This window comes from Microtus pennsylvanicus, chromosome 4 (assembly GCF_037038515.1).
Source record: "Microtus pennsylvanicus isolate mMicPen1 chromosome 4, mMicPen1.hap1, whole genome shotgun sequence".
Lineage (NCBI taxonomy): Eukaryota > Metazoa > Chordata > Mammalia > Rodentia > Cricetidae > Microtus > Microtus pennsylvanicus.
In genome coordinates this window covers 15102381-15120596 of record NC_134582.1, presented here as the reverse complement: position 1 = coordinate 15120596, position 18216 = coordinate 15102381, and the positions used below count along the sequence as shown (strand labels likewise).

The following is an 18216-nucleotide window of genomic DNA, read 5'->3' as shown; positions in this document are numbered from 1 at the left end:
TCTTCAACTTTCAAGTACTGTGTTTTCCTGCTACTGTGGACAATGGACTAGACCTTAGTCTCCTTAAACCTCTTCAATGTCTTTCTATCTCTGGGAAAGTTCCAAGAAGTTTGGGTTGCTACTATTACTAAAGATCTCTAGGACTACTTCACACTTAAGACAGCTAAAAATCAATGGTGTGATTTTCCAGGAGGAATCACACACAATTGCTGAAGCAGAACCCATTTAGGCATCTGTACTTCCTCACCAGACATAATGAGATTTCAATCTCCCTTGAGGCTCTGAAAGAAGGTGCAGACAAGTGTTCAGGTCCTTCTGGCAAGCCATATTCTGGTGAATCTGTATTCCTAGCCCAATCTCCTTTACATAGATGGATTCTATCCTGGGGTCTATATGCAGATCACTAAGACCCAGATTTCCATGTGAAAGAAAGAGAAGGACACCTTCAAGTTTCTTTTCTTCTCTCTCAATATATATGAGGAACTTTTCCAGTCCTAGTCCTTCCCTTTCTCAACCTCAAGTCCCAGGGTCATTTGGACTAAAGGAGCTTTTGGTTTGGCCTCCTTTAACAAGGAGACAGACTCCTGTCTCTAAAAAGCCACCTGCCTTCCAAACTGGGAAGAACATGTGACTTCTTTGATTAAGGTGATGACACTAGTTTTATTTAATTGATCACATGGAATAGTTGTGGGACCACTTTGAATTTTTCAGATCTCACCATGCCAGCTGAACCTTGTACACACATTCTTGTTAGACACACAGCCGGTTTTCACATTCCACCTTTATACCTCCTCATACCTCTCTACCTTTCGCTCTGCAAAGCCCCAACTTCCAGGAATGCCCAGGGGATAGACTCTGAGCTGAATGACACGTGCGAACAAATGCTTTTCATTTCTTTTTATTTCTTTGTAGGAGGGGCAGGGTCTAATTATGTAGCCTTGGCTAGCTTAGAACTGCTACCTATTAGACCAGCTTGACCTTGACCTCACAGGGAACCACTTGTCTCTGTTCCCCAAGTTTTAAGACTAAAGGCACGCCAGACTTTCCATTAGGTCAGAGGTTACTATTCACCAAGTGATGATATTTGCAATGACTGTCTTCCTGGTGCTTTTAAATGCTCGTATATCAAGAATACTGGATAATGTAATTACACAAGAGAAGACTGTATAAAACTAAAAGAGGTGCAATTTTTATGCCTGCTTTATTGACTGTAGTTATATCTCCATCACTAGCCCTGCTCTGTGAACTCACCCATGTTAACTAGACCAAGTTACCTATCATGTGTGGCCTCCTTAACGATTTTAAAATGCTTAGTTCAGAGAATATTAATGACTGAGACAGGGAAGGAAGGTAGGTACAGTGTTCTCATCCCTGTTTGAGTTTGAAGACAGAAATGATATAAGAGAAAGACAGTGAAAAGCCAGCTCATGGTTTTTCTTTCCTACAGTGGTTTATTCAACTCTAAAGTGGAGAATACACAGCAATCAATTTTTTTTCTGCTGTATTTTATTCAAGGCAAAATAAGATTAATTACAGCATGAGATAGACAGTCAGTTCCTTTCAAAAAACTCAGCTCTGAGAATGATGAGCATCATCATCCAAAGGCTGACTGCCCTCCAGTCCCTGGTTTGGGCTATGCTCTAAGGTGAGCTCAGGAGTTCAATCAGCACTTTTCAAATTCATGGCTATTTTACATTTGTCCATGTATGCAGCTCTAGGAAATAGAGCCATAAAATGTATGCAAATACGACCACTAATATCTCTGAAATTTTTTATCTTTTTTGTTTGTTTGTTGATTGTTTTTGTTTTTCTCCTGAGACAGGGCTTCTCTCATTAGCCATGGTAACAAGAATGTAACTATTTTTTTTAAAAAGTCATTGGATTGTAGTCATTATTTTATCCAAGAGAAGCAGAATATATGTAATTGAGATATTTATCACCAGTGAGTGAATCACATTGCAACAATCTCCAAACAGGATTCATGTAGCTTTACCTAGACACAAACACCATATGTCAACTTTAAATATTATAACATTAACTGAAAATATAGAAATAAATAGATTTTTTTAAAAAAAAGTTGTATTTATCTATGAGCTTAGTAAATTTAACTATGTGCTTTGTTAGCTGCCCTGAATCTAACATCAAGTATATACACTACATAAATTGATGTGAACTTTGCTAATAAGCCCGGCTCAAGAGTCAATGAGACCTCCTGTCTCTAGGAAACAGGCAGAGGATGAGATAAGACCAAGATACCCAGTGCCTCCCCTTGCCTTTTATGTATATACACACAGCAAACAAACAGATAAATGAAAATATAAAATATCTCAAGCATAACTACACTGATAATATTTGCTGTTTTTCTACTTTCTCTCTATAGTTCATATGTGCTTCATTTTATTGTCACGGAGAATAATGGATCACAATGCAACATTAGTAGTGAAGCACCTTCGAGAGAAAGAAAAATGCTGTAGGATTAGTACAACTGAGACCTTTTATTTGGAAGGGTTTGAAAATGGAATTTCTTTTAGATTAAGAGTTTTTGTTGCATTGTATTTTTTTTTGTCTTTACAAAGTTTGAAATCTTTCACCATACATAATGAGGAAATTCAGCTTGTGTATTACACACATTTCTTGAAGGCAAATTTTAATAATATTTTGATTTTCCTGAATATTGACCCAACACTTAAGACCATATGTAATTTCATGTTTTTGTTATTTGGGACATGACACCAGTATTCAAGCAGTTTCACATTTTTTGTGATTTTTGTATTCTCACAATCTGGATGTTGATTCTGAATTTCCTGATTATATCATGTAAATACAGTAAACAAGACAAGTCGGTATTAGCATAGGAACAAACAAGTTGACCAGTGAAAGAACATAAAACACAGAAATAAAAAAAAATATTTGGTCAACTGATTTTATACAAAGATACTAAATAATTGAAAAGAAAGGGATGCAACCTAATAAATGGTGCTAGTAAGACAATTTTGAAATTTCTTGGCCCCTTGTTTCGTCAATGTACAAAAATGAGTGTGGATAGTTCACGGAACCAAATGTAAAGGCTAATACAAGAAGGGACTGTGTTACACTCTATAATAAGACACACTTTAGTAAACACATGGGAAGAGTAGTAGGTAAAATAAAAAGCAGCCATTCTGATTTCATAAAAGTTTGAAGCTTCCAATTATATCAAAAGATAACCTTGTCTTGTCTAAAAGCAAAGAAAGTATAGAAAATTCATTTCTTCACGATGGGGTTAAGAATCTCATCGCTTTATATGCTTTAATGCTTTGCAATTCTCCCCAAAAGAAAATGAGTGATTGAAAGATAAGGATCTGTGAACAGGAACAGTGACTGTTCCCCTCCCCCCTCCACCTTGGAGTCCTTTTCCCTTGTAACTATGCTCAGACAAAAGAAAAATATACCCAGGTACCACATGTCATTCTAAGAGGTTTAAATTTTCATTAAAGCCAGACAGCAGACAGGATTCCAAGGAAATAATGTGAAGCTGTGCCCATATCCAGCAGGGATAATCATCCTTTTAATTATAAGTTACTGGGCCAAATTCAAAAAGACATGATGGGCAGGCATTAGATAACCAAATTATCAATAGCAATGGCATTTCTCCCTTTGCATTCTAAAGGTTGAAACTCTTGAGAACCTCTATTTGATATTCCTTCTGCAATGTTCCCTCTGTGTCATGAAGTCATTTGAAATAATGTCATTTGATGCTGTGCATCCAATAACTTTAAATAACATCATTAGCATTAGAATAAAAAGAATGGAAATTGGCTATCTAGAGGGCATCCTTCCTCATTTGAAAAAGGTTTGCCAAACAAAAGTTATGCGACTCTCCCTTTGTTACATGCATTTGCCTTGTATAAATAAGAAATGAATATATTAATAAGAAAGAAAAAAGGAGAGGAGGAACAGACTATTTGACTATCAGGGGCTTGAGCCTTACATCAATCACTATGAATCAAACCATTGTGTCCTCTAGAGAGTTAACTGTTAAAGGCAAGGCCAAGCCAGCATGCTTGTGTGCGTGTGTGTCCGTGAGACATGCACATGTGTGTGAACACATGTGTAGCTGTGATTTTTTTCTCTGCACAGAGAAAAAAACAGTAGTTTAGGGAGAGAAAAGGCTTATGAGCTCCAGATATGCCTCAAGGTTGCTGAGTGATTTTTATGCACCTGCCTTTTTTATGTGGTCTTCAAAACCAGGGGTTGATTAATTTCCTTTAAGTATATTACTCTAAGCAGTTGTTCTGGAGAGTAGTGATTTGATATCACTGTCTTTGATTTTTATAAAACATCTGGGCAGGATTTGTGTAGTGTTTGAGATTTCAAGAAGTATAAAAGCTGATGGGTAAGTACATTTCAACACTGTAAAGATAGGAAAGAAACTACTTTCGTGTCTGTGCTGTGCTTTTGGTTTGACAACTGAAAGTATTCTGTATCGAGAGGATTCACAATAAACATTCAGTCAGAGTTTTAGCTGAGAGCGGGTTTGGGTCAGGAGAAAAACAAGGAAGTGAACCTGGAAGCTCACACTTTGCTGCGTGTTCGCCAGTCCATTGATGTTGAGACTTCAGGGCTTCAGGATCAATGGAAACTTGAAATAATTATTGGAATAATTCCCTTACATAAACTTTAAGGACACATGCATGAAATAATATGTGATGTGGTTGTAGTGTGGATAAATATGAACTAGGTCAGAATATTCATATCATTACATACTGCTTGGTATTTTTCTTTCATATGATAAAACATAAATTTTGATGTGAAGGAGAATGGATACTTGGATTATTTACATGAATGGCATAGAGAAATATAGGCAATAACAGAGCTACTTTGGATTACTATTTGATTTACTATGGAGAAAAATGCAAAGGGTAAAGCAATGGAATGTTTAGTGGCTTCTTTGGGGTCCTCTAGAAAATATTCATTTATTGTTGGTGTTTACCTCATGCTCTCAGCTAGTTTGATTTTAGGCAAGGCAATATATGGGGTTAATAATAGATAAATGATGATATTCTTACAAAATAAATAAACAAAATGAAAATATCCTTGAAGATGTTGATACAGTTAGTCACACAGTCAGCTACAGAGTTCAAATTGCAAATGGGTCTGAAATAAAGAAACCTAAAAAACAAGTGAAATGATTTGATTGGAAATATTTATGAGGATTTAGAATGGAAATATTATGAAGATAATGTTTATAGATATATCAATTCTTGGGAGTGAAGCTAAAGAAAAACAAGAAATGTAAGGATTTTAGTGTGACTCTTTTCACGGCAGCTTGTACAGGAAGGAACAGCATTGTACAGTGCATCAAAAGGCTGAACCAGAAGTTAGCAGCTTATCCATTGCCTGAAATATTAGGAGTGCTATCATCCCATCTTAGATTCTGCTGCTTGAGTCCTTACGAGCTCCCAGGGACCATGAGAGGGTATGGCAATGGGCTTACTGTAACACAATATGTCACAAAGTTCCATAAAGAGATGGTGAATGTATGATAAAGCTTGACATAAATACAGCAAAGGACTTGGAACCTGTCGGAATCATTCTTGAACATTTTAGGAATTTTGTACGGTAAGATAATGTGTCCACTCTCACCATCAATTCAATGGTAGGTTATGTGAATAATAATGAAGTATTTAAATGAGGAAGGAGCCCTTAGGGCCTGTCTAGGAGTCACAGGAGATCTCTTAACTATGCAGGGGAGGACGACAGATCAAGAAAGGAGCTGACAAGTACACAGAAATATTTGTGGAAGCTAAGAATATTTAACTTGTAGAAAAGCATTGATAGAAGGAAGGGGGCTTGACATTTTCAAGTAATCAGAGATATGCCTTACGATTTTCACAAGCTAATATTATTTATAGCCCCTGGAGAAGTAATTATGATAAAATTTCAATGGTTATAAAGAAATACATCTTTGAGCAAAAATTCTGAAAGTTGGAAATACATGTGACAAAAACATCTGTTTTTTGTAAAAAAAAAAACACATTCTGTCTTTAGGGCAGTTTGAATAGGAGTCTGAAGACAGAAACACAAAGAAATACAAACATCAGGTGTATGACCAGATAATCAGAATTTTCAAAGTATTTTGGCAAATATCTTATGTTCCACTAAGGGGCAAAAGAGGTTTGGTTCCAAGGTAAAAATCTTAATTATTCGGTTTGTTTTAATTGCATGCGAGATACTGGAGTTTCTAAACTGAGAAAAGTTTAATGAGACGAATTCTTAACGTTAGATGATCCATCCAACATTTTGAAGTTTAAAACGATTTTGTACAGTATCATACATTTTAAAATGTAGGCCAAGTTATTACACACTTAAGCATTATTGTGGGGAGGTTACTTATTAATCAGTCGATTGAAACTAAAACATTGAAGTGCATCTGCAGTCATTTATAAAAGCACAGAGCACACACCTTCTGCATCATTGAACATAATTCTCTGTATTGCAGGTCAAGGCTTGCTGATTGTGGGTGTGAGATAAAAGGAGAATGTGGTTTCTTATTTCTCTTTTAGGCTTTATTGTCTATTTTAAAGACTCACATATATATGTGTGTGTGTATATATATATATATATATATGTATTTGCAATAATCATAAGCTTTTCAATCATGTAATTATTATGACAAATAGTGTTTTATGCACTATACAGTCACTTGAGACTTCTCATTCAAAACACAAGTGGCATATTGAGAACTATATTTTCTGAGAATAGTATACTAGCACAACTGTTTATATAGTTTGAAGCCAGTGTGATATGACAGCATGAGAGATGCTTTTCCCTTTGTCTAAATACCATTGCTTCCCATCAATGTCAGCTCCTCACAAGACCAACATGTCACAGAATAGGATGTTTTCTTCATGGTAACATCTGACTTCTGTGTACATCACTCAATAACGTTGCATCCTGTATTAAAGTTCTTGACATCGACACCCTCAACCATAGGGGTAACTACTCTACACTTAAAAATGAATCCTTGGGAGAGGATTGAAGGGGAGGGGAGAGGCAGGAAAGGGAGCAGAGAAAAATGTAGAACTCAATAAAAATCAATAAAAATTAAATTCTAGAAAAACTGTTGTAGAAATATGTGTATTGAATATAATAACAAAGTTTAATGTTTTATGTAATACCGCAATTTGGATCTTAGACTGCTTGATGTCTTAGCCAAAAATAGTTTTAGAATTTGTTAAGTCAAAAACTTGATGACGTTTATATCTTGAAGTGGACAAACATTAACAATTACTCCTTTTTTTAGTCCTCTCTATACAATCTTGATACACAGAATTTTGTTATTTTTCAGTGAATATTCGAAAGGGAAATATTTCCTCTCCTTATACATAATCAAAAGGAATAAAAGTATAGATTAGTCTATTTTGATTTTATCACTACATTATAGCTAGTTTATTTTAATTGTCTAAATTTCAGGCTATTTCATTACAAGCTGTGGTATGGGATTCAATCATCTAATTGTTAATAATATATACAAAATAATGAAATGTTGAACAAGTGAACAAATGCAATGAAATGAAGTAAATGAATGAATGAATATATATTCAAATGACAGGCAAAAGAGTACACATCATGTAAAGTTATATAGCTTAGGTCACATAAGAAATAATGTTTATTCAGTACAAGATGATAAAAAATTCAAATTATTTTATTTTTACAAGTAAAATAATCTGTTGCTAATGAAATTATTCACATTTATTATAAGGATATTAATGGCACTGAACAATTCTTCTACCTCATAGACAAAGAAAATTATATGTTAGTATTAAATATAAAGGTACAAGGAAGAAACAGTAGGCAGGGAAAATACCTAAAAATTTATTTGCTGAAGTTAATGTCCAGTGAATTTTGTTATGTAAGAAGATTTGTTTATTGCACAGAAGTGCTTATCACTCACTAAAAATGAAGATGGAGAAGCAGTTTCGGGGACACAGATATCACAGAAGATAAAACAAGAGAGAAACGTGGGAAGATTTTTAGTCCTTTGTTTTCATTTCTTGGTGCTTGAGATTTAGTTCAGGGATTTACACTTGGTAGACCCAAGTCTACGAAAGGTTGACATTTCCATCCTAAACATTTCTACTTTTACTACTATATTTCTAAAATGCATATGCTCATGAATCAGAACTCAGAAGTCCTCTTCATTCCTTCCTCTTGTTTCTCTTCACAACTTAATGGCTATAAATACAATGTAATCAGAACAGGTTTTATTTTCTTAAAGAAAGTATAAACAGGGACTGGAGAAATGGCTTAAGAACACCGATTACTTTTGCAGAGGATAAGTTTAATTCCCGGCACCCACAGTACAGCTCACAACTGTCTGTAATTCCAGTTCCAGGAGACTCAACACTCTCATACAGGCATACATGGAAGAAAAACACTAATGCTCATAAAATAAAGCAAAACTACAAAACACACCCAATATAGTTATCTTGTGAAGGTGTCTCAGAGTCTACTAAGAGAACCGAGAGAGAAGCTAACAGATGATATTCCTTTGCACTCCCCATTAGGAGTAGTGTATGAAAAATCATTAAAACTTGGTCTTCTGTGGATGGGGAGCCCTAATTGGCTGCATTTGTTGAATCGTGTGTTATAAAATACACCACAAGGCCAATTTTAAGCTAATAGAAATATGTCACTGAAAGAAGAATTGAAGACATGCGTGCTGCATTCCTACTATACAGATACAATATAAAAGTTCATAAGATTACTGATCTTACCAAAATGTAATGATATTATAGAAATTTAACATATGAATTTGTTCAGAATCATTTCAATAAAAGTTTATGCAATTATTTTAATATCGTTGCATGAAGATGGACTATGTTTCAGAGGCTTCTAATAATTTAAGGCAATTCTTAGGAACTAGTACAGGATTATTGTCATATAGTATTGCCCTTGTCAGAAAAAGACCAATGATTGCAATTTGGTCTTTGCATATTATACTAAGATGGATTTTAACATATTAAAAACACAAACCCCATTGAGTTAATGAGTTCTAGAAGGATATCTCGAACATCTACATCTCTATCATTTGTGCTGCTATTTGAGAACACAAATTTTTTGGATGGTGGAGCTGCAGCATCATAAATGTGTATGTGGGTGCAGGCAAAAGGCGTTTTAAACTAAGGTACTCTTTAAAGGATGTCTAGATTTCTTGAGGCTTGACAGCTTCAGTTCTGGACACATCAATTGTCACTTTTCCAACTAGGACCTGTGTCTTATAACTCTGCTAATTCAGCAGCTATAAACTGAAATACCAGGACAGACCAGATGACAAATAGTTTAAGTGTTACCTGCAGCGGAAAATCATGTTCTCTAACCCATTTTTCATAAAACAAAACAACCTTTAGTAAATTGAAGTTAAGTATAATGAAAAAACATCCTGATTTTCTAAAAAAAAAATAGACAGGGAACACACAACTCCTTCCTTTATTATAGGAAATGAAGCCATTAATTATTTAGAAGTTGCTCAGTCCCTGGCACTGTCATTCATCCCTTTTACACAAGTGGCTACTGTCGAGGGAAGTGTAGCCATCATTTGATCTAGTAAGTCTCTTACTAAACTGGTGGAGCAAAATCATGGTGACTGTTATACACATATTTATTAAAAATAAAATGAATATGCAAATCATTGAACACATAAAATAATTTACCCAAGAGTATATCTGCTGTGAAATAATGGTCTTGTACACTATAAAGATTTGTCACCCATATTGGTTTAATATAATGCTGATTGGCTGTTAGTCAGCCAGGAAGTATAGGCAGGACAACCAGACTAGGAGAATTCTGGGAAGAGGAAAAGTAGAGATGTAGTTGTAATCCAGATGTAGAAGAAGCAAGATAAGAATGACTTATAGAGAAAAGGTACCAAGTCATATGGCAATACATAGAAAAGAATTATGGGTTAATTTAAGTTATAAGAGCTAGTTAATAATAAACCTGAGCTAATAGGCCAAACACTTCATAATTAATATCAGCCTCTGTGTGTTCCTTTGAGACTGAACAGCTGTGGTACCAGGCGGGACAGAAACTTCCATCTACATATATCAGAAGAGATTTTTTAATTATTAATTTCCTATTCCCTGTTAAAACTTTTAGATAAAAATAAAATTTGGAAACTTTTAAATAAAAATAGAACCTTTGATTCTGTAAGTGGCATATTATTTGATTGGCATATACATCAGCAAAGGTTTCTATTGCTGTGATGGAACACATCCCCAAAAGCAACTTGAGGAGGGAAGGGTTCATCTCAGGTTACAGCTTGACTTCACAGTAAATCAGAAGGGAAGACAGGACAGAAACTCAAACATCAGGGAACAGGAGGTAGGAGCTGATGCAATGACCATGGAGAAGGCCTGTTTACTGGCTGGCTCTTTATGACTTGCTCAGCCTGTTTTCTTACAGTACCCGGGGACACCAGCCCAGGGGTGGCACCACCTACATTGAGCTGGGCCCTTCTTCATCAATCATCAGTCAAGAAAATGCATCACAGGCTTGCCCACAGGCCAATGTGTGGAAAATTTTGCACTAGAGATTCCCCCTTCCAAAATGACTCTAGATTGTGTCAAGTTGACGTAAAACTAGATAATACAACAAAATTATGTGGATTTGTATACAACTGAAATTTAATGTGGTATTTTTTGAAGTACAGAAAAAACAAACTCAATTCATATTTAAAGAAAGTCATGAGGCATTTGTTTACACAGTAACCCTCATTGCGTGTGACTCTTCAACTTATCAATGTGAAAATAAAATGGAAAACTCTCACTATAATGGCTACCGCCTTAGCAAAAAATGCAAAGTGGTCTATCAAGTTGATATGTCTGCTAACTGAGACAGGCTTGTTTAGGAGGAACCTGAGTTTCTGAAAAAAGACAATCAAATTCATTGCTATTTAATCCAGGAAAAATATTGAAGTATTTGTAGCATATAAAATTAACTCTTCCTCATTGCATTAATATTAGATATTTAATGTAATAATCGATTCTCTGAAGTACCAAATTATTAAGTGTTCTTTAAATTACATACTCCTAAAATATTTTCAGTGTATCTGAAAAACTCAAGTGAAATCAGAAGAGGATTTTAGAAAAAGTACTTGGGAAAGACAGAGATAATAGCAGATTCTGTGACTTTCATATGAAGAGTTTTCCAGGGGAAAGAGTGAGTTTAGACAACATGGAAAAACTAATGAAGGCCTTTAGGTGCTGGGCAGAAAGGCACAGATAAACAAAGTAAACCTGTCATTATTTCCAGAGAAGATGACGTTGAGATTACAGGCAGATTATTTGAAGCGGGGACCTGCGGTGATATTTTGTTTGTGCTATAACAAATAAAGCTTGCCTGAGATTATCGGAGGACAAAGCTAAATCACTAGTCAGCCATAGAGGCCAGACAATGGTGGCACACATCTTTAATCCCCGCATGCAGGAGGCAGAGGCAGATGGATCTTTGTGAGTTCAAGGCCACCCTGGGCTACGTGAGACTGATCCAGTTTCAAAGGTAGTGGTGGTTCATACCTTTAATCCCGGTACTTGAGAGTTGCATGGCTTTAATCCCCACACTAGGGAGGTGGAGAAAGAAAGGAATATGGATAGGTGATGGAGAATCTTTGCCAATCAATTATCTTTAAGAGGTGGGACCAAATTAGGGTGTGTTTTCTGGGACCCAGAGTAAAATGGCCCTAGGCTCAGGTTCTCTCTTTCTGTGGTTCCCTCACAGCACAGCTGAGCTTGGACTTCTCCATCCTGTTTTGTGAGTGTCCCCTTATATTAAATAAAAATAAAATTGTTTTCTCTTTTAGCTAGCCTGGTTATTACCCAAATCAAGCTAACTTCAAATGTTGGACAGAGAGAAGAATACAAGCAGAAGGAGACAGTGGCCTACAGTATTCAGTCTGAGGGCTTATGGTTTGAAGAACTAGTGACCAGCTGCTCTGCTTTTCCCATCTCTCAACATTCACCCCCTAATATCTGACTCTGGTTTTTATTATTAAGTCCAAGTAGAATTCATATACTATGGTGATCTTTTATGTTTTGGTTTGTTTGAGTTTGGGTTTTAAAACTCTATAGGTCTGAAAGACCTGCAACTCATTATGAATGCTGGACTGAAACTTCTGAAACTGTGATTTAGTCTGGCCTCAAAGACTTGCCAGTTACCTTTACACCAGCCTCCAAAGTCCATACTATGCTTTTTAAATGAGATTAAAGTCAGAGGACTTGCGGAAAAGGGATCAAACTCTGCTTTGATTGCAGAGGAGGCTCTACCTTAGGGTGCTCTCATACTTACACAGATATCTGACAATGCTTCTTCTAAAGTCGTCTAGTTTGTGCAAATATGGCTTCGTTTTGTTTATTGTGTAAATTAATAATAGTTAATTATAAAATATGTGCCTCACATTATGATTTGAATTTGCTCGGTGTTTAGCATCTATTTCCGCATGGTTCCAGAACAATGCTGCTAGATAATTAGAGGCTTTATTTGATTGCCAGCCAACCTTGGGGGCTGAGATAGGGGCTCATTTTTGTAATTCCAATTTTTGCCTGAAAACTTTCAATAACAAATGCATTCTGTAACTTTAGATTGAGAAAAAAAATAATTACCTTTGGAAATGCCCCAAAATTTCAAGCTAGTTTACTGAAGTTTATTGAGGTATCAGCTTTGGTCTCTTAACAAATTGCAGTTCTTCCAAGTTGTTTGTTTTTAGAGGGAAATACATAGTTTTGAGACGCAGAATCTTCCAAATAGGTTCATGTAGTGGTAAGTTAGGTGCATTCACTACCTGTTTGTTGCTTATGACAACATATCAGACATAAATAACGGAATTATATTTTTTTATATATTTTTGTATTACTGTTTCAGAGGGTTCAGCATGTCAATACTTTAGCAGAATATCATGGTGAACAGAAAGAACAGAGAGTGGAGGAGAGCTGAACTGGAGAGCAATGTATCAACAGATAACACGCTCACAAGGTTCTACCCCAATTACCTGCTTCATCCAGCTCAGTTCTACCTCCTGTTTCTAGAATGGTCAGAAACTGCACCACACTCTGTGGAAGGGATATTCAAATCAAAAACCAGTGAGGGATGTTACAGGATCCAGCCCAAGCATCTGGAAGCTTTATTCTCTTTTCTTAGCGCACTCTATTTCCTACACCTGTTGGGTCCCAAATATCTTCAGGATGGGTAAAGCTCTTAGGCACTGACCTAATGCTCAACTTCTGTCAGGGACCTAAACCACACAGATCTTAGACCACTTGAAGGCAAGATTTATTTTATTTAGTTGTTTTTTTTTCTTCATGCCTCTCCCCTTAGCATGAAACCCAGTACCCAGATATAGTGTAGTAAAGTGATCAACAGCCAAATCCTCATATCACAGTGCCATTACCCTGTGTGGTTTTGGGTATATACAAGCTTTTATAAGCTTCAGGGTACTTTGGAAACCAGTGGTAATTAAAAAAAATTCATTGACCTTAACATTTTTTACTAGGTCTTATGCTACCTTGTCTACCAATAAGATTGCATGCTGGTATTCTTCCATTCTATTATCTGCATGGTAAATTTCCCCCTATATTTGTATCATTTCTAGAAATTGTAGTATCTCACAAGATTGTAATCAAAACCAGCAACATGATCAAAACAATACAATTTCTTTTAAACATTTTATTCCCTTTTAGTTATTACCCAGCATTTTTCTCCACTTATAAGAAAAACAACCCAAAATATACCTTCACTCTGTTGAATCTTTCAACACTTTGTCCATTTTTATAGCCTTCCTATGGCAGTAATTTTATTGTCATTATTTATCTATGTCCATCCTGAGCTCAGGGCAGGGTTAACAGTTCCCACGTTCTGTAAAACTTTTCTACTATTAGCTAATGTAAACCACCTCGCCTTTTTCACTCATACTTTCTCATCCTATTTGACCAACTCCATGTGTTGTATATGCCGAATTTTGTCTTCAAAGCATTTAAACTGGAAGCTGGTTATATTAGCAAGGCTTTACCCTGAGTGTGCACAAAGCTAGCCCCTACTGATGTGTTTGCTCTTGCATCACCTCTTCCTACATCCTCCAAGCCATTGCCTAACATGTTAGTGTCTCAAAGCTTTTCAAAGAACTTTTCACTCTCTTATGTTAATTGTTGAATTGTGTATGATCTTATTTCCACATATCCAATATAAATCAACCGTAGGAAGTCATGGTGTTTGATTGCCTTTCTGAAAAGCTTTGCCAACAAGATCCAAGCTCAGAGTTGATATTCCAATAATTCATTTCATAACAAGACTTCCAGGATTAGGCATAAAGGAAATGATAGTTGAATTGCAGAGCACATTGCCAGGTACAGACACCTGCAGTGCTTTAGTGTCTTACACTGTTAGGTGCTCATTAAAAATGAGTCAATAAAATTGGTTCCAATTAGTCTTATTAGGGCGTTAAATCTCACAGATAAATTTCTTGCATTTTTATAGCTTAAACATATTTAATACTATACCAGTAGATGTTTTATGTAAGTGAAAATTTTGTAATCTCCAAAATCAAATCACAGAGTGCCTTCACATACTGGCGGGATTGAACCTATTCATGTTCTCTGACTAATCAACCATTCCAACTATAAGGGCAACTTCCATGAGCTAAATTAAAATCAGAAACCTTATCACTAGACCTAGGTTCATTTAATTTAAGCCTATTATTAAGACTCCCTCTTTTAAAAAATGTATGACTTGAAGGAAATCTCATTAAACCTCACAGAAAGGCTAACACAAGCTCTGACTGCAGAGCCAACCAGAAATGGGAACATTAGAGATGTGTGTGATGAAGTTTAAATTACAGGTGATAAGAGAATGAAACAAAAACTCTAATGGGAGTGATTCTGTTATATATTTTAATATCTTTGTCAAAATCCCTTGTGTACATGCACTGTCATACATTACTGCATATATACTAAAGAGCAGTGCACATAGCCAAATCAGGAAAGGGCAAAAGTATATTAATATTAAAGCCCCCAATATATGTTTTAACATATGAAACATAAATAATGAGAATATCCTATAAAATCTTTTCCAAGTCCTGCTTGGATGAATCAAAAGTTCACACTGACACTGAAATTTAATCATGTCTGAAAGTCATTAAACCTTATCATAGACATCATAAGGAAATCCATAGGAATTGTATAAAAACTCCTTGATTCTGCTTTCCTCAGTAGCAATTGATACCTCTAGTTGTTCATCTAGTGGGACCATTGTAATTTCTCCTGTACACATTGTAATATTAACAGTTGTCATACTGCTCTTGTTCTGGAAATTACATTGTTGAAATTTCATTAGTATATTTCTTTTGTCATGCCTAGGAGATTCTACCCAGCAAAATGTATCCTAACCCCTCTGATTCTTAAAATCTTTCAGCTCTATACCTTCTAATTTTTTCCTAGCTTTATGTATAAGTGTTGAATTGCACATGAATCTATGAAGGTGAACAAACCCTTGCATAGGATTTTCCATCTCCAGTGGTTAGCCCTGGATACATAAATAGCCATATAGTCGCATTCAAGAGTGATAATTTATTTTTGTGATAATGTTATTAATCTAATTATTAGATTAAAGGAAAGATTATTAGTTTGTGAGGGCACATGTGAAAAGCTTGAGAGTAGGAGAGGAAGGCAGGGGAGTATAAATCATACAGATACACTGCTCATCAATGCACGTCTTCACAAAACATTTTGCTCATGTTGGCAAAACTGTGGGGTAAGGGTAACACTCATCCATTTCTAGTAGACGTGCAAACTATTCCGGCCACTATACAAATCAGTGTGGTGGTCCATCGGGAAGCTGGGAATAGATTTACGTCAAGACCCAGCTGTACAAGTCTTCCGCACATACCCAAAGGACTCTGTAGCCTACTACAGAGTCATGTGCTCAGTCCCATTTCTGGCTGCTCTATTCATCACTGCCAGAAATTGGAAACAGCCAAGCTATTCACCAATAGGTGGATGGATAAAGAAAATGTGGCACACTTACACAATAGAATATTTATTATTTAGCTCTTAAAAAATCATAAAAATTTCAGAAAATGGATGAAACTAGGAAAATAACAAAAACAAAACAAAATCAAGCAAAACAAAACATCCCATGAGGAGGTAACAGAAGCAAAATAAGGCACCAATTTTTTTATATGTGGGTTTTAACATTTAAGCCTTTGCTAGGCATGCTAAAACCTGAATAAGCACAGAGGTTAGGTATGGAGTAAATACCTAAGAGGGGGTGTAGGATAACCCAAGAAAAGGGAAATAGAATATATAATTAGAGAGAAATTGGAAGCCTGAAATAGGAAAATTAAATAGAAAAGATGAGAAAAAAAAGAATTAGGGGAGGGAATTAAGGAAAGACAGATAATGCTGAGGGTCTTTTGAGGGAATCACATGAAAAACTAGTACTACAGAAGTTTCTAGAAGCAGACACATACGTGGAGTAAATGTGAATGAAATCACCCACTAACGATGGAGACAAAGCCACAGTGAAAATGTCAATGCCAGGAACGGGTTATATTATGATTGAGTTATTAACAGAAGACGTTGTATGGAGCTCCCATCAACTAAGACCATCGCCAAAACAATTGGGTTATCTCCAGTAACTGACGGTAAGTCTCATTGCTGAAGAAAACAGCAGTATATCTCACTGAACATGGCGAAGTTGAGCTGGTCCTACCTAAAAGCCCTCTCCCCTCCATTGGCTAGTGTTTCATGGCACTGGAATACCTTCTTCATGGCTACCAGAGGAAAAAGATAAACACCAAATCTGCTCCAAATCTTGGATCTATAGTGGTGAGTTGCTGGAATGAAATACCACTGCACCAATGGCATAAATTCTATGGGAGTAACCAGTCACTGCTTGATTGAACTTAAGGCTCACGCCATGAGATGACACCCATCCTTGATGTTAATCATAGGTCCCAGAACCTGAAACTAGATATGTAATGTACCTAGGATAAAACCAAATTCTATTATTCTGCTCAAGGAACATAGTCACAAAATGACTACTAATGATATTCTGCTATACCTATAAGTCAGTCTCTCTCACTCAGCCATGATCAGAGAAACATTCTCCTGCAGGAAATGAGAACTAGTATAAATACTTATAAATGGACAATGTATAGAAACTGAGAAACCTTGGAACACACAATCCTAAATGGGATGCCTTCATCAAAGCCTTCCCCAAAGAGCTAAATGAGCTATTAAGAAGCAGAGATATAAAGAGTGTAAGATCCATCTAATCTACATGGATAGTAGAAAAAGACAAGATCTCCTGAATAAATTGGGAGCATGGGGACCTTGGGAGAGGGTTGAATGTGAGAGGAGAGGAAGGGAGGGGAGGAGAAAAAAATGTAGAGCTCAATGAACATCAATGAAAAAAAGAGTGTAAGATCCAGAAGGGATAGACAAATACCAAAGAGACAGTGTATTCCAGACACAACACTATTGACAGACCAATTAACTCACAAAGGCTGTGGCACCATGCCCAGAGCCTGCACACATCCAAACCAGGATGGGTCTCAACTCTGAGACTGGAAAGTAAACTTCAATTCCAATCCCAAATATGAAGCTATCTACAATTAACAGCTATTTACAAAAAAAAAAATATTAGTTTTCTCCACAGGAATCTCATTAGATACATAAATGACACTTGTGGGTGAAGCTCACACCCAGATGTTCACGATTGAAGCTAACAAGCCCAATTGGGTTTCTGCAGATTTTCTTTGTCACATACTGTTTTGTTGGGCACCTTTTGTCCCTACTGTTCTTTTGTTTGTATATTTTTCCTTGTTTCAATTCTATTTTTGTGTGTATATGTTTCTATCTGCATTCATCTTGTAGTTCTTCAAAGTTTTATTTATTTAATTCTAGTTTGTTTGTCTGTTTTATCTGGGTCTTTGTTTTCTAAAGAAAGAAAAGAGAAAGCACAGAGTAGAAGGGTAGGTGAGGTGAGGTGGGAAGTATGTGGGAGGAGATGGTGGGAGCGGAAACACTGATCAGAATATATTGTATGAATTTTCAGTTAAAAATTAAATTTATAAACATTACTGAACTAAATGTTATTTTAATTTTATCTGAATTAAAATAGTATGGTCAAATATTAGATTTATTTCTGCAGTAGTAAATATAGATAAGGGATATAGTCTTACTT

General features: G+C 35.9%; 1 protein-coding gene across 1 annotated transcript in view; it reads right to left on the bottom strand.

The window, feature by feature from the left end:
* The window catches only part of Dcc (DCC netrin 1 receptor), a 1030120-nt gene that overhangs the window by 240897 nt on the left and 771007 nt on the right, over positions 1-18216 (bottom strand). The gene's annotated exons all lie outside the window — the stretch shown is intronic.